The sequence below is a fragment of the Lepisosteus platostomus genome, chromosome 2 (genome assembly GCF_059453375.1).
Source record: "Lepisosteus platostomus isolate fLepPlt1 chromosome 2, fLepPlt1.hap1, whole genome shotgun sequence".
NCBI lineage: Eukaryota > Metazoa > Chordata > Actinopteri > Semionotiformes > Lepisosteidae > Lepisosteus > Lepisosteus platostomus.
This window is the reverse complement of record NC_142612.1, coordinates 44,393,503-44,417,309: the sequence shown is the minus strand read 5'-3', so window position 1 is coordinate 44,417,309 and position 23,807 is coordinate 44,393,503.

Genomic DNA, 23,807 nt, shown 5'->3' with positions numbered 1-23,807 from the left:
GTCTTTTGAGAATCCATTCAAAATGTCAGGTATAATTTCTGCAGCTGTGAGTTACCTTCAATTAGCCCCACAGAAATTAGTCAGGTGGTGAATCTCTCTAATTTGTACATGGAAAAACACAAAAAAAGAAAACAAATAGAAGAAAAAGGGTGTTTTACAAAGACAATATACAAAAACAATGTTTGTTTGAAGGTTTTTTCTTCATTCTCTGTGTATTTTTCCAACAGTTTGAAAGCTTTGTAAATTAAAATAAAGTATGCTTTCCATTTTAATAACTGCACATCACTAAATGTTATGTTTTGTGTTTACAGCATGTTTTATTGCATGCAGATGTGCTTAGAGAAGTAGCATACATAGTTAATATGTAAAGATCCTTAGCAGTCCTTAATACAATTTGAAATTTAAATTTGAATCAAATAAAAGTGAACCTATGCACAAAAAACACTTATGAAAAAAAAAACAGCAATATGTGAATCTTTGTTCAGTGTGACAAATCTGGAATTCTCAATGCTGGTATTGGCACAGGCAGAACACAGTTAAAATAATCTCCTCCATTGTTAGTGCTCCTCCAATGTTAATTTATCCATTTGCTTAAACAAATTGATAAGATTTCAGCTATGCATCAGGTACAAACTCATGTTCTTCAAATTTCTGATAAAAAACTGCCATGTTTAAACACTTAATTGTGTTCTTCAATTTTCAGATAGTTTTAGATGTCAGAGTAAAATCAAAGCTTCAAATTTGCTATTGCTATAATACTACTGAAAATACATATAGATTCTTCTGCAAGAGTATACAAGTTCTTGCCTTAGCTCTTTGAATACGCAGGTGCCACTGTATCTTTCTTCTCTTCAATGATAAGCCAGAAAAGCCTTATAAAGGGAAATTGTATTATAGCACATATTAGAAAAGTACTTGCTGTAAATGAATTCAAATTAATTTATTTTAAACTGAGAATTACAGGTATTTTAACATATTCATGTTACATTTTTCATTGAGCATATCCATAATTACAGGTTGGTGAAATACTTGTACAGGAGCGGACACTCAGAATCCTTGGAGTGTTTTGTGGTATGCAACAAAGCATATGCTTCTGTCCACTGAAAGGTAGAACCCTACAGGTTTTTTTTTTTTCAAATAATCTGATGCAGAACTGCACTAGTCTGTAAAACAGCCAGGGGGCGAATTGAACCCTTAATATGTCTTGTGTCTAAGATACAGCAAATCGTATTTTAATTAAAATGAAATGTGTATTAAACCATTAGTGCTTTACTGCACTAATCATACACTACAGTAACACTAACATATTTTTTCTTCTGAATAATTTCAGCACCTTCTTGCATCGTAGGACAACACTGGAAGGAACACTTACTGCAACACAAAGTTGGAAGGTGATGTATAGTAGGGTAGAGAAATCTACACAGAAAAACAATTAATCCATAAAGGAATTCTATCTAGTAGGTTTCTGTCATGACATGTTCCAAGCGACAACACTGTTACTGCAACCAATAATTTTTCCTTCTTTCCATAACTTTCATTCATATTCAAAATTATCCTGAAATCACTTATCTTTAAATAATTTTGACTGTTTTAGTTGAAGACTGTGTTACAGGCACTGGCAGAATAATCCTGTAACAGGTGCAGAAAGCCCCTCTACAGGTACTAGTTGAGGTTTTTAAATGATTCCTAATAACACGTCTACTGGTGTTTTTGTAATCACCATAAATGGAAAAAAACACAAATAAAGTGAACAAAATAAAATATAATGGCTAGAAAAAATAGAAAAGCACACATTAGTCAGCAAAGGCCCCATCTGTTTTAGTGTCTATGTGTCTCTGTTAGAAGGTTGGGAGCCCAAGATATCATCAGATAGGTGTGGTATCCGACGTGATGAGTCAACTGAAATATTGCCATTTTAGTGTAAAGATACAGATGCAACCATTCAAAGTGCGCGGTACAGGTTTGTCAAATCATTACATCATAGCGCGTCATAGCACGTCATACCGCGGTACGTGATTGGCTGGCCAAAATGACAGAAAGGGGCACTCGTAGTGCGTTGGTCAGTCGTGGAAAGATTTAATCATTTTAGGTCTTTACTGTGCACATTTTAATCCGCTTAGTATTGAATATTTATATGGAATTGTACCACTAAAGGGAAATTTTAGTAGCTGAGCATAAAAAGAATAGGAGCATAATACATCTGAAGGTCATAAACGATATTAATTTAGGAACATAAACATATTATGTAAACTGTATATTGCTGGTCTTGGTATTTTAAAGAAAAAATTCACACCCGTATTCCATTTCTCCCTAAACATTTTAAGCATCAAAGTCTTACATGTGGTTATTTCGGTAACGTGTTTACGTGCTCCTTGCTCCTTCTAACCATGTTACTGTACGTTTATACAGTATACAGTACTGTAAAGATACAGTACAGTAAAGATATTTTAGAAAAGTGCCATCTATACAAAAAATGCATTTAAAACCACTCAATATTAATATATTTACAGAGATAAGCTCTCTATTAAAGATCAAGCACAGATCAAATAGCAAGATCTCACACACTGGGACTGAGCTGTGATCTGTGATGTGGTTGAGTGTGAATTGCAGTGCTCTAGCAGGCACAGTCTGTGCTGTGCTGAAACAAACTTGTTTAACAACTCTTAAGCATACTGTAGTTTTTGTTAACACAAGTTTATCGGTGAAATCAAACAAAGCTTTATTCCTTTGTTTTGTGGTCTGGGTAATTGGAGGCTACGCTGTTATGCTTCCTATGGTGATATACAGGTTTATTCCTTTCGCCCAAGTCAGGAGACATTAGAAGCGTGTCCGGCCACCACCGCGTCACACCACACAGCTGCCAGCGCACCTCACCGTGCCCGGCCACCACTGCGTCACACAACACAGCTGCCAGAGCACCTCACCGTGCCTGGCCACCACTGCGTCACACTACACAGCTGCCAGTGCACCTCACTGTGCCCGGCCACCACTACATCACACAGCAGCCAGCGCACCTCACCGTGCTCGGCCAACACCGCGTCACACCACACAGGTGCCAGCGGACCTCACTGTGCCCGGATTTGGTGCACGAAAAACAATCCAGGCACAGAAGGGTTAAAAGAAAGTCAAACAGGCAGGGGGAGGGCGGGTTGTGAATCTGTTACCCATCCTAGATGAACCAATTAGAGGATAGGTGGATTTACACCTGTGAAAGGCATTCCAATTTTAATGCGATACAGAAGACATCATTCATAAAAAATGATCTTGTACTGTCTGTAAACTGAAAATGTATGTAGGAGACACGTTGCGTATCACCTCTTTTTACACTTGGAAGAACATTCCAATGTTAAGCTATTAACTTTCAGCATAGCCTTCTCACCATCAAGATTTACTTTTCATACCATCGTGAAATAAAGCAGGGGCGTATTGTACTGTACTTTCTATTGGGATCAAACGTGGAAAGATTCGATTGTTTTTTAAAATAAATTTTAGAAAATTGTAATCTATACTAAAAAGCTTTTTTTATTTAATACCACTTGATAGTTACATTAATAGAGATAAGAATTCAAGTTGATACTGTTTAGACTTTTAATTATTTTAATCTGTATTACAGCATCGTACTCATGCTTAAAAGAGAAGAGAGAAAACGCAACGTTTCGGCTGTGAAGTCTTCTTCTTCAGGTGTGAAGTTGGAGTTGATTAAGTGAGCATGAGCAACACCAAAAATAATGAAGTATATACAGTGCCTTGCGAAAGTATTCGGCCCCCTTGAACTTTTCAACCTTTTGCCACATTTCAGGCTTCAAACATAAAGATATAAATTTTTTATTTTATGTGAAGAATCACCAACAAGTGGGACACAATTGTGAAGTGGAACGAATCTATTGGATTTTTGAAACTTTTTTAACTAATAAAAAAATGAAAAGTGGGGCGTGCAAAATTATTCGGCCCCTTTACTTTCAGTGCAGCAAACTCACTCCAGAAGTTCAGCGAGGATCTCTGAATGATCCAATGTTGTCCTAAATGACTGATGGTGATAAATAGAATCCACCTGTGTGTAATCAAGTCTCTGTATAAATGCACCTGCTCTGTGATAGTCTCAAGGTTCTGTTGAAAGCGCAGAGAGCATCATGAAGACCAAGGAACACACCAGGCAGGTCCGTAATACTGTTGTGGAGAAGTTTAAAGCCGGATTTGGATACAAAAAGATTTCCCAAGCTTCAAACATCCCAAGGAGCACTGTGCAAGCGATCATCTTGAAATGGAAGGAGTATCAGACCACTGCAAATCTACCAAGACCTGGCCGTCCCTCTAAACTTTCAGCTCAGACAAGGAGAAGACTGATCAGAGATGCAGCCAAGAGGCCCATGATCACTCTGGATGAACTGCAGAGAACTACAGCTGAGGTGGGAGAGTCTGTCCATAGGACAACAATCAGTCTTGCACTGCACAAATCTGGCCTTTATGGAAGAGTGGCAAGAAGAAAGCCATTTCTCAAAGATATCCATAAAAAGTCTCGTCTAAAGTTTGCCACAAGCCACCTGGGAGACACCCCAAACATGTGGAAGAAGGTGCTCTGGTCAGATGAAACCAAAATCGAACTTTTTGGCCACAATGCAAAACGATATGTTTGGCGTAAAAGCAACACAGCTCATCACCCTCAACACACCATCCCCACTGTCAAACATGGTGGTGGCAGCATCATGGTTTGGGCCTGCTTTTCTTCAGCAGGGACAGGGAAGATGGTTAAAATTGAGGGGAAGATGGATGCAGCCAAATACAGGACCATTCTGGATGAAAACCTGTTGGAGTCTGCAAAAGACCTGAAACTGGGACGGAGATTTATCTTCCAACAAGACAATGATCCCAAACATACAGCAAAATCTACAAAGGAATGGTTCACAAATAAACGTATCCAGGTGTTTGAATGGCCAAGTCAAAGTCCAGACCTGAATCCAATCGAGAATCTGTGGAAAGAGCTGAAAACTGCTGTTCACAAACGCTCTCCATCCAACCTCACTGAGCTCGAGCTGTTTTGCAAGGAAGAATGGGCAAGAATTTCAGTCTCTCGATGTGCAAAACTGATAGAGACATACCCCAAGCGACTTGCAGCTGTAATCGCAGCAAAAGGTGGCTCTACAAAGTATTAACGCAAGGGGGCCGACTAATTTTGCACGCCCCACTTTTCATTTTTTTATTAGTTAAAAAAGTTTCAAAAATCCAATAGATTTCGTTCCACTTCACAATTGTGTCCCACTTGTTGGTGATTCTTCACATAAAATAAAATAATTATATCTTTATGTTTGAAGCCTGAAATGTGGCAAAAGGTTGAAAAGTTCAAGGGGGCCGAATACTTTCGCAAGGCACTGTACTGCATACATGCCACATAAGTATGCTGTTAACCTTTATCAGTGGTCCATCAACATGCTTTTAGCTACACTGTAAAGTATAATTTACTTTGTCTTTTTAACTTGTAATGTTTTTATTTTATTGGGGGTGGGGGGCATGGGGAAATTCCAATTTCAAGCATAGGGTAGAGTGAAACCAACGAGATTTAGGGGAGAAAACAGAGCGCATTTCCAATACATTTAAAACACATGCTCATCCTAGTTGAATAATCAGCTTTTTTTAATTAAACAGCTGTAAGGAGTGATTCTCAGGGTCTAGTTTGTCACTACAACAACAATTGCCATTACAAGTCCCAAATAACATTGAGCTATATTTCTAAAAATGCTTTATAACCTCACATACATCCAAAAATGTTTTTACTTACTGCCTGCTGAATCAGAAGTTGCCTGTGGTGTATTTTCCATCCCCCTTTCTGGCACACTGATGCTTGCAGGGATTTGATCTCGTTTTTTTCTTCTACTGTGCCTCCATTTTCAGAGACACATTCTTGAACCTTGACCTTTATCCAGTCTATGAGCATTATAATTATTCCCCCGATGCACGTGAATTAGTAAAACAGTAATTAAGATTTCATATGTGAAAATTAGATCTTTGTTAACAATTATTATCTATATATACTATATTAATGAAGATTGCAGGTGTCTTTTAATTGTAATATGGATGGGAAACAATGTTTTACCAGTTGTGTTAGGACCATGAAAGGTCAGAATGTGGAATTGTGCAACAGAGAGGATTTGACCAGAGACACCCAGTTGTCCACCATATTTGGCTAAGGTAATACATTTATATTGCTTATTTATATTTTGCACATAAATTAAAGTTTCTGCACATAAATTATGGAAAAATGTGGCTCTTTTTATTTTGTACTGTAACACTTTGATTAAAAATTAAATTATATTCTATCCTCTGTCAATACAGGTTTTGATGTGGGCATTTGATGGTTTTTCACTTGTAGTACCCTGAAAAAGCTATTAGTTGTAACTATAATTGATAAATCAATAACATAAGTACTAATATAGGTGTAAGAAAATAAGTGAAAAATATGTTTTTCATCCTCTTGCATACATCTGGTTTATTGTATTGGTATGCACAAGAAATTGTCAAGTAAACGAAAACAATATCTGATAATGCTCTCGATTACAGCATGGAAAAAGAGTAGCATTACTTCCTGTTGAACCCCAAACACTAGTAGTCTTCACAGGAAATATAAGCGCTGCTGAGCACTGGAGCAAACACTCTCAACATGAGTAGACCAGCACAGGTTATGGTCTATGTGTACACCTAAGTACCAAGTGTGTTGGTACTGTAGCGGCGAGGCTTAATAATAAGACAGAATTAAGTGTTTCTGAGCTTTCCCAAATTAGGCCTCATTTCTCTGTTCATCTCTGTGGTGCAGCCACAGAGAAACCATTCATGCAAGGTGATTTAAGGTCCAAGGACAGCTCCCAAAGGGGGATGCACTTAGCTAAGCCTGGCTATCATGATCAATGGTCACCCATTGGCGCCTATCTGTCTAGGGAGTGCGAGTTGGACATCTGGATTGCATTCCTAAGTGTCAGGACTAAGTGACTCATATCTCACCTTGATCAACCAATCAGGGACTGGTGGGGCCGAGTAACCCACGTGGGACTCTGATGCCCATGGAACTTTCAGCCAATCAATGAGCTGAAGTTCCTCCAGGTAAAAACAGGCAACACAGAGAGCCTGGGAGATTCAGATTCAGATTCAGATTCAGATTCAACAAGATTCTGTGAGAATTCCAGGGCAGGACGGCCCAGGAGCAGAAGGCTCCCAAGGGCAGGACATTCTCGCAGCGTGCCTCCTGACCATCCTGAGACTCAGCCCGGACAACCACGGAACGGCCAGTGTGTCCGAGTGCCAGAACTTTCCTTTGTTCTAAGAGTCTAGAGTGGAGGTTGCCAGAGAGTAACCAGCAGCAAGCCTCATCAACAGGTCAGAACTGTGGACAGCTGAATCACTATTCAGAACTAGCTCTTCATCAGGAACGAACCAGTCCTCTTCCTGACTTGCTGGGACCCACAGTCATCTTTTCTCCTGTGCACAAACTTTGCTAGTTAAAGCCAACAGTGAGCATCAGCAGCGCACCGTCGCAAGCCGCACATCACAGCCTGGCACGCAGCCAGAGAGCGCGGATTGGACAGCAACAGCCTGCAACTGTTTCTTTGTGCCCGCAGGAGATCTGAATCCCCAAAAATTGGATGAGTATTCAACTTCAATGCATTACAGCTCGAGAATTCAATTGTTATCCCAACCAGTTGATATCAATTTAATTCCTAAGAGTTATGTACTTGTTTGAGTATCTAATGTAGAAGTTGTAACCAAGTTCACTTTACGAAACGGTCTTAATGAATGATATACTGAACGTATGTCCTCTTGATATATGTAACTCTTTGTAACTGATTGAATATATATCTTTTGTATTCTGATAACCCTCTCGATAAGATCTGTTAGGTTATATGCATATTCTATGTATTAATAAATGTATCCTCGTGTATTAGTACCTGTGTGTGCGCGTTGTTTGAGTTATGTCGCATGGTTGGATTCTAAAGCCATCAAAAGAATCAACTTTGTGATTTACTGCTACAATTAATAATTGTTTCAGTAAATGCCCAAACCCTACAGAACTGGTGCCTTCAGAGAGCCACTATGATTACATATTTGGCGTCCCTGAACCGGCTTAATCTACAGTACCTTTAAACTTTCTTGTAGACAGTCACGTGATTACCTGAAAAAACAATGTGCTATATCTCGGTAATGAAAGCAGCACAAACCGGTACAAACGCAGCACTAACAAATGCAGTGGGTTTCAGTGATTATGCTGTTTGCTGGGGGGGGGGGGGGTGACATCCCAGAGCTGGATAAGCAAACACGTGTAGGAGTTTTGTGAATTTACTGGGACAATTGATTACTGTAGCAGTAATCACGAGGTGATCTGTTATGGCTAGAAGAAAATCAATCGATCAGAGATGCACACACACAGATTCAATACTCAAGATTCATCAATTGTATAGTGTATATATATATAAAACAGTCTGCCTGGATACAGATGGCAGATCTTATCGTTAGGGTTATCAAAGTGCAAGGTATATAATCACAAAGAGATGCAAAACACAAAGAGATGCAAACAAAGAATATGCTTCAGTATACCGTTCAGCTATACTATCGTTTATCAGTCTCATTAATATAAATTGTACATTAGCTACTCAAAAGTAAATACATTACTTATATGAATTGAACTGATATCAACTTTTGTTGAGGTAACAAGTTCTCAAGATGCAATGTAGAACATTGGGTTTACTTATCCAGATATGGATTCGCAGTTCCCGACCAAAGACCAGCTAGTGGCTGCGTCCAATTGCTGCGGCGTTCAATAGAAATCCTCTGGCTCCTGGCCAACCAGTCGGGTTGCAGCTCGGAGTCAGACGAATTAGGAGGAGAGATTTCTGCTGTGGCAATGCGCCCAACAGTGGTTCTCTCAGTGACCTACTAGTAGTGCAGCTGGCTAGCAGAAAGTCTCTATGCACAGAGGGTGACTGCGGGTCTGAGCAAGTCACTCTTTAGGGGGAAGAAACTTGTTTTGCTTCTGGTGTAGTGCTTCTGCTGAAAACATATTCAGATTGTCGACAAGAGTCCAAACGAATACTTTGGTGATCAAGTGAAACGTCCACTTTGGCGGCTAGCAATTTGAATTACTACATATAGGCATTCCCCAGGCCGACTCTTTGCTGAAAGAAGGTTCCAGTCCCTATACAGACAACACTGGTCATCATGTGATTGTCTCTGAGGGTGTGAAATGACAGGAGAAGCAAAGTTTCTGGGCTGTGCAGTGTCTTTTAAACCAGAACCAATACAGGTGATGATTGGTTGAAAGTTTAGTGGACATTTCAGACCCACGTCCTGCAGGTTCCTAATTGGTTTTTCAAGGTGAGAGATGAGTAACAATGACCTCTGACATCTGACATAGGAACACAATCCAATGTTCCCAAGAATCTCACAGATAGATAGGTGCCAGGAATGGCCATTGATCACAACAGCCAGGCATGGCTGGACGCTTCCCCATTTGGGAGCTGCTCCTTATCTGAGAGAAAACCCCTTAAATCATGAATGGCTTCTCTGTGGCTGCACCACAGAGATAAGAAAGAGAGATGGGGCCTCATTTAGGAAAGCACAGCAACACTTAATTCTGTCTTAGTAATAAACATTGTCTCTACACATGTCCTGGGTCATTACATTGCACACTGCAAAAGATAAGATTTCAGCTGGGACAACTTAATGAAGGCACTCATATCTGTGTCTTCAGAGGTCAAGGTGTGCCCCATACTGTATTCTACACCAAGAATTGTCCAAGAATACGCAAATAAAAGGACTGTGACCTAATCGTGCTATGTTTGCATGTGAGAGCACTGTAAATATGAGGACATGGATAATGACTGAGTTTTAAGACCTTAGATATATGTTCAGTTATTTTAAATAAAATAAAAATGGAATTCATGAGGGAGATGATAGGTTGCCCAATGTTTTGCAGTTGAGTTTTGAACCCCCTGGCTTAGACGATTATTTCTTCAGATTTTTAAAAAAGGACAGAGCTCCGAAATATTGAGACGTGCCAGTTAAAGCTTCTTTGTAAGAACATGCAGTTGCATGTTCTCGGGAATGAAAGCAGCACAAACACTGCTTTCAACGACACAAACACAGCACTAACAAATGAGACCGGTCCAGTTCCCCTATGACGTTGTAGGGGTGCTGAGTGATGTCACGACTCCGAAAAAAAAAGGCGCTATATCTCAGAAATGAAAGCAGGAAATATGTATATATTAGTAAGACTTTTGAACTTTTTTAACATTTTAAAACTCACAATATTTTATTTAAAAACAAAATTTTATTAGGCTAATTTTACATTCATACTGTATGAATTCTAGGAAGGAAGTTTTGACATAAAGCTTTTATTTCGTCACCCCATTTCAACTAAATATTTGTTTACCTGCAATGTGTTTTGTACACTTAATATTTAATGGTAAACATATTTAATTGTACAAAGTTTTGAGGTATTGCCAAGTTTACTTAATTAAGTTTAATTTGAATTAATGTGAATGAATGTGTTATGTTCCTTCTCCTGTCATGTTTTTACTGGGAAAAATGCCAAGATTTCTTAAGTTTGCTTTGCCTGTTTTTTTTAGTTGAGCTTGCTCAACATGAATGAACATGATGTGTCACTAATTTTTTGCAGAGTTAGAGAAGATAATATTCAATTTTATCAAACAGCAAACGGAAAATGAAACTTTACTTTTTTAAAAGTAATGCACTTAATCACTGAAAAAGAAGCATCAACAGGGAGCATTTTGATTCTGAGCCTGTAACACACGATTGACATCACATCAGGGTGTCCCTTTACCCTTGCTATAACACAGTGTGAGAATTGGGACACAGCCAAAGTGTGAAAATAAATACCCACACCCCCTCCCCCCTACTGTAAGGAGACATTGTCAATGCATGGAACACACCCTCCAATTCTACATCAGAAATGTTATGATGAAATAGGTACTATTTGCCACAAATGCAATGTTGTTCTCACGTATTTCTAACATATTTTGTCTTAATCCAAATATCAGCAACCAGTAATCAGCCAACAGTTCAACTTTAAATTTAAAACTTTAAACTGTATATTGTACTGTACAGTACTGTGCAGTCCAAAGACTTACTGGGAGATTGTTTTTGACAAAATTGGCTACAGTGTGAGTGTGTGTATCTGGATGACTTATAAGTGATGGTTTTGAGATTAAGGATTTCTTCATGGAATTCCTCAAATTAAACAAAGGAGGTAAGAAAGGTTATTTATACAATTGCCAGTGTAGCAGCAATGCCACAGAGTAGCTATTCATGCAGGCTGATTTAAAGATGTTTACTTTTGATAAGGGACAGCTCCCAAATGGGGATGCACTTAGCTAAGCCTGGCTAGAACAATGGTCATCCATTGGCACCTATCTGTCTAGGGAGTGCCAGATGGACATCTGGACTGCATTCCTAAGTGTCAGGAGTAAGTAACTCATATCTCACCTTGATCATCAGCCAATCAGGAACTGGTAGGGCCGAGTAACTGGTAGGGCCACGTGGGTCTCTGATGCCTATGAAACTTTCAGCCAATGAACGAGCTGAAGTTCCTCCAGGTAAAAACAGGCAACACAGAGGAATTCCAGGAGAATTGCAGGGGTGCGAGACTATTCTAAATAATTCCAGGGCAGGACGGCCCAGGAGCAGAAAGGCTCCCGAGGGCAGGACATTCTCGCAACGCGCCTCCTGACCATCCTGAGACTCAGCCCGGACAACCACGGAACGGCCAGTTTGTCCGAGTGCTAGAACTTTACTCTGTTCTAAGAGTCTAGAGCGGAGGTTGCCAGAGAGTAACCAGAGGATCCACCCGAGGTTAGCATCAGCAGCAAGCCTCGTGAACAGGTCGGAACTGTGGACAGCTGAATCACTATTCAGAACTAGCGCTTCATCAGGAACGAACCGGTCCTCTTCCTGACCTGCTGGGACCCACAGTCAGTTTTCTCCTGTGCACGAACTCTTGCTAGTTTCAGCCAAAACTAACTAGCCGGTCTTCAGAGAGCATCAGCAGCGCACCGTCACAAGCCGCACAGCACAGCCTGGCACCGAGCCAGGGAGTGCGGATTGGACAGCAACAAGCCTGGAACTGTTTCTTTGTGCCCACAGGAGATCTGAATCCCCAGAGATTGGATGAGTATTCAACTTCACTGCATTACAGCTCGAGAATTCAATTGTTATCCCAACCAGTTGATATCAATTTAGTTCCTTAGAGTTATGTACTTGTTTTGAGTATCTAATGTAGAAGTTATAACGAAGTTCATTTACGAAACGGTCTAAATGAATTATATACTGAACGTCCTCTTGATATTTGTAACTCTTCGTAACTGAATGAATATATATCTTTTGTATTCTGATAACCTTCACAATAAGATCTGTTAGGTTTACATGCATATTCTATGTATTAATAAATGTATCCTCGTGTATTAGTACCTGTGTGTGTGCGTTGTTTGAGTTATATCGCATGGTTGAATTCTAAGGCCATTAAAAGAATCAAATTATGTGATTTACTGCTACAATTAATAATTGTCCCAGTAAATGCCCAAACCCCTACAGAACTGGTGCCTCGTGAGAGCACACTACACCTGTAACCGGAGAACAGCTTATCAATATGTTGAAACTGTACCATGACAGTGAAGACAGACGTGTTACACTTTTAAGTGAGCCAGTGACTCACTCTGTTGTTTAATAATACACGCTGTCTAAATGCCGATGGTCTTCTTAAGCAAAATATTTTAGACCAAAGGGTTCTCTTATTAAACTCTTAGATCCTTACTGATTTGCCTTTGTATTTGGCTCATTTAGCTGAAACGGAAAAAGTTAAATTTATTGGAAAGCTCCAACTCAAACCTGTGTCATACGGTGATAGACATGGGTAATGTCACCCTCATTAAACAATGTGCTTATCGTGTAAATCCTGCTAAACTAGAGGCATTGCAGAAGGTGATATACTGTACATTATTTTCTGGAGCACAGTTTAGTTCAAAGGAGCACGGCTTAGTTCAGCTTTTAAGATCGCATGGCATCAGATATCATTTCTGCTGATGGTACTCAAATATACATCCATACCAAACCTGACCCTGATGTGGCTGTCTCTATTCTATCTAATTGCATCTCTGACATAAAAGCTTGGATGACTCAAAATTTCTTTCATCTTAGCTGTGACGAGACTGAACTCATGCTTATTGGCACTCCCATCAACTTTGTAGAGCCAATCCTGTAACCCTATCTGTAGATGGTTCTGTACTTGAGCTTCAGTCTAAATTGAAAAACCTTGGGGTGATATTCAATTCTGGCTTAACATTCCACCCACATGTGCAGCATATTGTAAAAATATATTTTTTTCACCTCAGAAATATCGCAAGACTACCACCATTGTTATCACTAACTGTGTCTGAAAAGCTGATTAATACATTTGTGTTCTCTCAAATTTACTACCGCTGGGGTATCTAAATCTACTTTGAACAAACTGCAGTATGTCCAAAAATCGGCAGCCAGAATCCTGACCAGGTCTAGTGCAAGTGATCACATTACTTCTATCCTGGAGTCCTTGCACTGGCTTCCTGTCAAATTCCGTGTGGACTTTAAAATCCTCATGCTTACTGATAAGGCTCTGCATGGCTTGCCATCTCAGTACCTGTCTGAACTATTATTGCCCTACTCCCCACCTTTCAACCTTCGCTCTTCTAATTCTGGTCTCCTAACTGTCCCCCAAGTCCCCTATGTGTGACAGGGCCTTTTCCTGTTGTGCCCCCAAGCTCTCTTCCCAAGGATATCAGAGAGTTACGTTCTCTAAATTCCTTCAAATCCAGACTCAAAACCTTCTACTTCAGAGGAGCCTTTACTTAACTGTTTCCATTCTTTACTCCTCTGCTTCTCCTTTTCTTATTATCACCATCCACGGTCTCCTCTGTATATTGTAATTGTGTTTTATCTTGTGTAATCTTTTTATTTATTGTTGTTGTCATTATGTAAAGTGCTATGAGAACCCACCTTTAAAGGCACTACATAAAATAAAGTCTATTATTATTATTATTATTATTATTATTATTATTATTACTATTATTATTATAATAAGGAAGTCCGTGGAGTTCCCCCAGTTTATTTGTTCAAAACCTTGATGGGACTTTACGGTTATGTACAGATTACAGAAAAGTAAATGCTGAAACTCCACCAGACATCGTATGTACTGTTTAACTATAGTTAAGGACCAATGCACTGTTTCCTTTTCTAGAGTTACTCCTTGGAAATTAGACACAAGAAGGGCATGGACATTGTTGTATGGCTCTCGGGGAATTTTTCTGTAAATTGAAGAGTTATAGAGGAGACACATTGTGTATCGCCTCTTTTTATATTTCTAAAAACGTTCCAATTGAAATGCAATGGGGAATATATTGTTAATAATCTTAATAATAAATGACCATGGATGAAGAGTGAAGAAGAAGACACCATGGATGAAGAGTTTTAGAGAAGACACGTTGAGTCTTGTCTTTTTCGGCTTGGAATAAACCTTTAGAGCAATCCTTTTGGATATATTTTTTACATATCTGGCTGTATAAAAATAGTTTATTTTTATAGCTTGTTGTGAACGTGATGTGCCTCTTTCAGGTTTATATCTGCATTAAGAACACCTATATTCTGTCTTAATACAAATTTCAGCAACTTTTAATTTGGATTAAGAAAAATATTTCACACATATTGTATTGTAGTGGTTTTGAAACCATATGTATCGTACTGTATAAATATATAGTATATGAACACACTACCGTTCATTGCCATGCACTACTGTTTCTGTATATCTGTGGATCTGACTTCATGGGATTCGCCATGTGTGGAACAGTGGGAGGTGAGACCTGGTGGAGGCGAGGCGGGGCGTTATTCTGATTATCCTATGAATAAGTCTCTGAGGCATATCGTCCAAGTTTTTTAATTTAAAAAAATAAATCTTTGATGAGAAGAAATTAGAGAAAAGGGTACTTTTTCAGAAGTTGTATACTGCGGCTATCTGACTGTACTGTAGTTAACACACTGCACCAGATTGAATGGATTTTGATCCCCTTTATCACCTTTGTCCGGGTGGTGGGGGTTGTCTCCTTTCCTCAATCTAACAGCGGAGAGACTAAAAATCCTTATGTATAAAACATCTGCCTTGCGACATTTCTCAAACTGTTCCAAAGTTGGATGCGGAGTACAATCCTTTAAACTGAAAGCCACAATGGACACCACAATTATCCATAATACAAACTGTAGTACCATAACACCTGTTATACAAAGGACCACTACAAACTAAAACAACCCCAAGTACAGCAGGCGTATTGTATCTTCACAATACAAATCAAAGATCCTGAACAAGTCCCCAATAATCTACATCCCCACTATAGTTATGGCAAGTTATAGCATTTTAAACATTTTTAAAGAAAGTCAAAAATAAGAAACAATGATATATTCCTGCCTAACTTAGACATTGCATTACTTTAAAAGCTATAAAAAATGAGATTGTTTAACACCACTTATTATGCACAAAAAAACAGCTGATTTTTCTTCCTCATGATCAACTTAGAATCTTAGTGAATGCTGTAATTTAAAATAATTTTGCCAATGCAACACGAAATGTATACACACAAAAAATCACATTATTCTCTTAAAACCAGGGATTTAAACCAGGAATTACTCGGCTAAAGCTGCATCAGTAACTTTGGGGAATGTGCATTGATGAACAGTGAAATTAAAACCCACTTCCCTTACCCCTACTGCGAAGTGAGAATTCGCTAGCTGGCTGGCATGAAACAATCCCTCCTTTTGGAGATGGTCTGGAGGTTCATTCATTCAGGATATAGACCTGCTGATCTGCTTCACACCTCAGGAAGAGTGGAGAATGTGATTTTTTTCTGTACAAAAAGCATGCTGCAGTTACAAAATTAAAGTGTTTTAATCATAAAAAAAGATTTTAAAAAATGTACATCTTACACAAAGATTCTAAGCTAATTATACGAGAAAATTCATCAATTTTTTCACTTATAAAAAGTGTTTCTAAACCCAATTTTTATAGCTTTTAAAGTCGTGTAATGTCTAATTTGGGCAGGGACACTTTCTTGCTTCTTATTTTTGACTTTCTTTAAAAATTAAAAGAATCAGTTGCTCATTGTTCCATACAATATTATGTTACATTTTTTATGTTTTTGAGAGAGGCTTCAGAACGATTCGACTGATACATAAAAAATGTAACATAATGCGTTCTTGTTTGATGAACTCATTTACATCTGGGATCTGCTTTACTCAAACTAAAGTTTCTAAAAATGCAACCAGGTACTAGATATTATTTGAACAAAAGCTGTGAAAATTTTCACAATTTGGCAATCTGCAGCCCGAATCCCGCATTATGGCATTTTACTGTGCATTTTGAAAGGCTATATCTGTACTATCATTGTTTCTTTTTCATACTCACTATAACTTGATAATCCTCATGTGTCGAGCTGCTGTCTGTATCCAGGCTGACTCTCATATATATAATCTGAATGATTTTATGTACACATTGTTTTATGTATCAATAACTGTATTCTATGTGTTGTGAATCCTTGTGAAGACTCCTTTTTGTTCTGCCAGTTGATTCCTAATAGCCAGAGTAAACTAATTTAATATTACAACTAAACTTTGTACCAGTATATTTATAAAACACCCACACCTTCCTAAATGAATGCTTTAAATTGGAAATATACCTCCAAAACATTCAACCTGACTGCAACAAGGAAAGAATAACATTTTTTCTTTGAAAAATAGATTTTATAAGTTCTATTTCTTAACCTTAAGAAGCATTAGCCTTATAAATAAAGACTCCTTTTAATGACATCTAAAACAAACAGTTACTCCCGAGATTGTTTCCTAACCTTAACAATTTAAATGATTTTGAAGTGTTGCTCCTTCTGCTAATAATATTTTTACATAAAATGCACATTACTTCTATACAACATACATGCATTCCTTCTTTTTAATATTTTCTCTGCTCTCAATCACAAAACATTTTTATTTTTTTCAATATTTTTCTTTAAATTACATGCACAGATTTAAATGGACTATAAGGCATCAATCCATTTACCAAACTCAAACTCTCAAAGCTAAAACTCAAATGACAAGGTATTGTCACATTAAGCTTACGCATGGCTTTAGCATTATACTGTACAAAGACTAAGAGCTGGGCAATTCTGGGTAATTCTAGACAGTGAGGGCAAAATAAATGTTTCTCTCAGAAAGTACTGTGTTGTCATTTGTCCTGCGTGGCCTTAGAGTCTGCTACTGCTCATTTACTGTGCCCAACATGTTTTGTTGATTCAGTATGCCACTTTTTACTGGCACTAATCCAGATCCTGGAGTTACTATGCATGTCATTATTTACAGTTTTTTTGGTAATTGTAATTTTTCACATAATTCTAAAATGTCTTAATGTACAGTAAATGTTTTCAGAGCTTTCTCTTTTCTTGCTACATGCATAAGATAGATAGATACTTTATTGATCCCATGAGGGAAATTGCAGTGCAACAGCAGCTTTACACAGACAACACAGCCACAGTGTAACGAATGGTACAATAATAATAATAATAGTACAATACATACAATACAATCAGTACAGTTAAGGGTGTACTAAAAGAGTTATTCACAGTCTGGACACACAAAGAACAAACTAGAACAGTAGGCAGAAAAATTGTATAACACATATTAATATACATATACAGTGCCTTGCGAAAGTATTCGGCCCCCTTGAACTTTTCAACCTTTTGCCACATTTCAGGCTTCAAACATAAAGATATAAATTTTTTATTTTATGTGAAGAATCACCAACAAGTGGGACACAATTGTGAAGTGGAACGAAATCTATTGGATTTTTGAAACTTTTTTAACTAATAAAAAAATGAAAAGTGGGGCGTGCAAAATTATTCGGCCCCCTTGCGTTAATACTTTGTAGAGCCACCTTTTGCTGCGATTACAGCTGCAAGTCGCTTGGGGTATGTCTCTATCAGTTTTGCACATCGAGAGACTGAAATTCTTGCCCATTCTTCCTTGCAAAACAGCTCGAGCTCAGTGAGGTTGGATGGAGAGCGTTTGTGAACAGCAGTTTTCAGCTCTTTCCACAGATTCTCGATTGGATTCAGGTCTGGACTTTGACTTGGCCATTCAAACATCTGGATACGTTTATTTGTGAACCATTCCTTTGTAGATTTTGCTGTATGTTTGGGATCATTGTCTTGTTGGAAGATAAATCTCCGTCCCAGTTTCAGGTCTTTTGCAGACTCCAACAGGTTTTCATCCAGAATGGTCCTGTATTTGGCTGCATCCATCTTCCCCTCAGTTTTAACCATCTTCCCTGTCCCTGCTGAAGAAAAGCAGGCCCAAACCATGATGCTGCCACCACCATGTTTGACAGTGGGGATGGTGTGTTGAGGGTGATGAGCTGTGTTGCTTTTACGCCAAACATATCGTTTTGCATTGTGGCCAAAAAGTTCGATTTTGGTTTCATCTGACCAGAGCACCTTCTTCCACATGTTTGGGGTGTCTCCCAGGTGGCTTGTGGCAAACTTTAGACGAGACTTTTTATGGATATCTTTGAGAAATGGCTTTCTTCTTGCCACTCTTCCATAAAGGCCAGATTTGTGCAGTGTAAGACTGATTGTTGTCCTATGGACAGACTCTCCCACCTCAGCTGTAGTTCTCTGCAGTTCATCCAGAGTGATCATGGGCCTCTTGGCTGCATCTCTGATCAGTCTTCTCCTTGTCTGAGCTGAAAGTTTAGAGGGACGGCCAGGTCTTGGTAGATTTGCAGTGGTCTGATACTCCTTCCATTTCAAGATGATCGCTTGCACAGTGCTCCTTGGGATGTTTGAAGCTTGGGAAATCTTTTTGTATCCAAATCCGGCTTTAAACTTCTCCACAACAGTATTACGGACCTGCCTGGTGTGTTCCTTGGTCTTCATGATGCTCTCTGCGCTTTCAACAGAACCTTGAGACTATCACAGAGCAGGTGCATTTATACAGAGACTTGATTACACACAGGTGGATTCTATTTATCACCATCAGTCATTTAGGACAACATTGGATCATTCAGAGATCCTCGCTGAACTTCTGGAGTGAGTTTGCTGCACTGAAAGTAAAGGGGCCGAATAATTTTGCACGCCCCACTTTTCATTTTTTTATTCGTTAAAAAAGTTTCAAAAATCCAATAGATTTCGTTCCACTTCACAATTGTGTCCCACTTGTTGGTGATTCTTCACATAAAATAAAAAATTTATATCTTTATGTTTGAAGCCTGAAATGTGGCAAAAGGTTGAAAAGTTCAAGGGGGCCGAATACTTTCGCAAGGCACTGTAGATGTAAATATAGATATAAATATAAATGTATTGCACGGGTCCCTGGCATATATTGCACAAAAACGGTTGTAAACGGGAAAAGAAAGAGATCAGATGTAGCAGTAGATGTGTAGATGCGTTCAGTCCAGAAACAGGTCACTGTCAATGTTGCCTCTGCCCAGACGCAAGGTGGATGTGTTGTACAGTCTTATGGCAGAAGGCAAGAATGACCTCCTGTAGCGCTTCATGTCGCACCGTGGATGAATCAGTCTATCGCTGAACGTGCTCTTTATTTCTACAAGCCTGTCATAGAGGGGATGGGAGATGTTGTCCATGATGGCCTCTAGTTTGGACACCATTCTTCTCTCAGCCACTACCTCCAAGGGGTCCAGGTCAGACCCAATGACAGACCTTGCTACAATAACATGTCATTTTCTTTTGTGTGCATTACACTTAACGTCTTTTTCTTCATATTATTATTCAGAGACATACCCTTTTAGATTGGTGTGCTTTATTGCTCTTTCTGAATGCTATAAGGACAAGCTAACTGACTATTGAAACCTATTTAGACAGAATAATCATATAATTTATATCCATTGTAAAATTTAAGAAATTATTTATTGGTTTTGATTTACCTAACCTCTTTTTTTCCTTCTTCAATTGAAATCTGACAGTTTTATTTCACCAAGAAAGATTTTTATACAATGGCAGATTTGCCAGTGCACCAAGTTCCCATGACAACAAGATACTGTTAATGTCTCTTATAATAAAATCACCCTACGACTAGGAAAGTGAGCTAATGAGCCTATCATCTGGTGATGAGGATGCACTGCAAATGAAAGGTTCCTTTGCCTTCTTCTAGCTGAGGTCTTTTTTTGCACAATTAAGCTTTTCACGCCACGATGGTGCTACCACCTAACAAATCAGACAAATAACTTGTTCTGGAAAATAGTATGAACTGCAGAAAAGAAACAAGTCCAGGCTCTCTGACTACAGTGGCACACAATGATATTGCCAAAAAGAGAGCTACAGAAGGCTAGACAAGTAATTGCCAAGCCATCCAGCAGAGCAGTGAAATAGTTTTGGCAGGCAGTAACCTGGGTGTGGATCAGATGGTCCAAAAAATGAGACAGTCAGATCTCCAGACACAAGAGAAAGAAATAGACCAGACAAAGAAAGATGATAGACCATATTTGAGAAGAGTGTGATAAGAGGACGCCATTGCCTCAGGGTCAAAGGCAGGTTTTGATAGCAGCACTGACTGAATAAGAGCAGCATTTTGGCTGTGAAAAATGTAAATCATTGAAGTAGTTCCCTTTTTAAAACATAATTTTAAGGCTTAACATATTAAGAATGATTCATGTCTTACAGGGATATTGCTAAATATTTTTTCAGAGAAAAATAGTTATCTTTCTATTCATTTTTTTAATAACCTGTATATACCCATGAGGATGCCAAAAAAGCTACAGGAGTACTGCAAAATAATTTGTAAGAAACATAAATAAAAACATATTTTACATTTTCATACATTATTCATTTTACAATATCTTATCGTATTATAAGTCCAAACATAAATGGAAAATTTCTATAAACCTAACATATACTGCACTTCATGTCACATCACAAAATTAGTCAAATCAGTGTGATGTTTAACCAGTTATTTAAAATTTCTTTACTTTTTCACTTTAATGTGATTTATCAGTACTTTCATTTCTATGTGACTCTGTGTTAGATAGAAGGCTTCCATTTTAGAGATTACCAGAGTTAGTAACTATCTCTAACAGCATTTCAGTAAATTCTTTGTCCATGCTCTTGAATTGAATTGTATTAGTGTTGATGATTTTTGAACAAGAAGAAAGACTGCAAAAAAATATTTGATGGAATGAGAATCCCACTCCAATTAGAGCTGCATTTAATTCACACTGTGCCATCCTGTTTTCCTAAGAAAGTGTGAAATTTGAAAGGCACATATCCTGTGTAACTCTGATCCAGTTCAGGAAAAAGCTGAGATAAAAAAACCAGAAAGCTTCTTAGAAATGTACATTTCCAGAAAATATTCATCTTCAAGTAAATGCTTTATACTTTCTGGCTTAAAATATTAACCTAGCCACATATTTTACACACATAAGGTTTTGAGAAAGGGCAGATGTGTTAAAGTTACTCCTACACTGAAAGTGTTAAAGAATGTATTTAGTGTTTAATGTTTATGTTTTCCTGAATTAATATTATTATTCTTTGAAAGCACCAAAAATACAATTATCATAATTGTAAAAAAAAAAACGTGTTTATCCTTATTTTTAAAGTGTCATTTTTTAATTAAATATATCAAATTCACATTGACATATTTAATGTGTCACTCTTATTTGTGAAAGATAACCCTGACAAAAGAGAAATTCATATTAAATAATGCTGCAGACCAGGGATAATTGATGATGCTAATCAGTGTGGCTCATTATTAGAAATGTGTGCAATTTATTATTTTCATACTGTATATAAACACAAAAGTAATATTTAAAACTAGCTTTTTGAATAAAGTATACAAATAAAATACTTTAAAGACATTATAAATGGGGTGCCCTATTTACATTTATGATGATATTTGATACATAAAGTAACTGCCAAAATAAAGGAAACAACAACGTACTGTAAAGTGTCTTTATAGGGCGCCGGACCACCAAAGACAGCTTCAATGTACCTTGGCATAGATTTGACAAGTCTCTGGAACTCTACTGGAGGGATGCAACACCATTCTTCCAAGAGAAATTCAATCATTAACTGTTTTGTTGAAGGTAGTAAAAAAATTTCTTAGGCTCCACTCTAGAATCTCCCATAAGTGTTCAATTGTTATGATATCTGGTGAATGGGATGGACATGGAATATGATTTACATTATTTTTATTCTGAACAAACCATTTCTTGACTGCTCGTACCCTGTGAATGGGATAGCAATGCTTCACCATAGGATGGATGTAGAATATGTTTTTATTTATTAGCATCTGCCTTGCCCTAAGGGGTTGTGTAGAGCTACAGATCCTAAAACATAAAATACATATGTGGCCATTCAAAATGTGCTTGAAAACCCCATAAGGCGGGATTCGGGCTGCAGCTTGCCAAGGCATGTGATTTTCTGGCCAAAGATGATCGACAGGTGGCACTTGTGGTGCATTAGATGTTAGTGAAATGATTACTTCATTTAATCTCTCTACTGTGCATGTTTAAATTTGCTTAATATGGAATATTAAAATGGAATTTTACAAGTAAAGGGAAATTTTGGTAGCTGAACATAAAAATAACAGGAGCATAATGTCTCTGAACATCATAAACAATCTTAATTTAGGAATATAAACATATTATACAAACTTTACAGATGCAGCCATTCAAAGTACGCGGTACAAACCCATACTGCACACAACTACCTACATCATACTGCGGTACGTGATTGGCTGGCCAAAATGATCAACAGGGGCACTTGTGGTGCATTGAGGTGTTTTAACTAAACAAAAGGTGTTTTAACTGTGACTATATCCACGATATAGTGCCTTATTGCTTTTATAAAACGGTCCCCAAATATGCGATTGCTGTACAGAATGAATTTTAATTAAAAAAAAATTTAACATGAAAATTAAGCTGTTTATGTTCCTCCGCCAGAGAATATAGTGCCTCGTTGCTACACAACGCAGAAACACAGTAACATTAACTAGCAAAGAGAGTACATTAGTTAGACAATATGATAAAGGAATAAATGACCTGGTTTTATTTTATTTCTTTAGCACATTTGATTGATCATTTCCATCGATCATGCAAGCACTGAAAAATTGTCCAAACCCTAGTTCGTCAGCCATTTTTTTTTTCGCTGTGGGAGTGCTCCCATTGGTGCTGGTCTCAGTGCCTTCTAGGATATAACGCCAGTGATTTCTTATTAAAATTGGGCTTCCAATAACGCTGCAGCGAACTCATGTTTTTATCTCCACTATAACAGCCATAATCTCCCATGCTTTTAACTGAGCGTTTCATAATTTCTAAGAATTAAAATTATTTAAACTATATGACACTGATCATTCATTGAGAAGGCAAAATATCACAAGGATCCTCAAGAGTGCAACAAAGACAAAAAAAAATACGCGTATCAGATACATGAGAATTCAAGCTTTTTTATCTATGCTTTCTTGTCTATGCTAAGAAGTAGTCTTTCAAATTTCTTTAACACACGGTAAAAAGTCAAAATTCTGGGGTGTGCATATATCAGAGAATATAGCACGGTTTCGAAAGTGTGTCAGCCAATCAGATTTCAGGACCAGAATTATCCATTTTATAATAGGGAATTTATGGAATCGCGTATCTAAAGAAATTAATAATGATATTAATTTAAGGATCTAAATATCTAAATATATGTATCTATATAGCTGGAATTATTACTGTATTCCACTTTTTTTGTAAACAC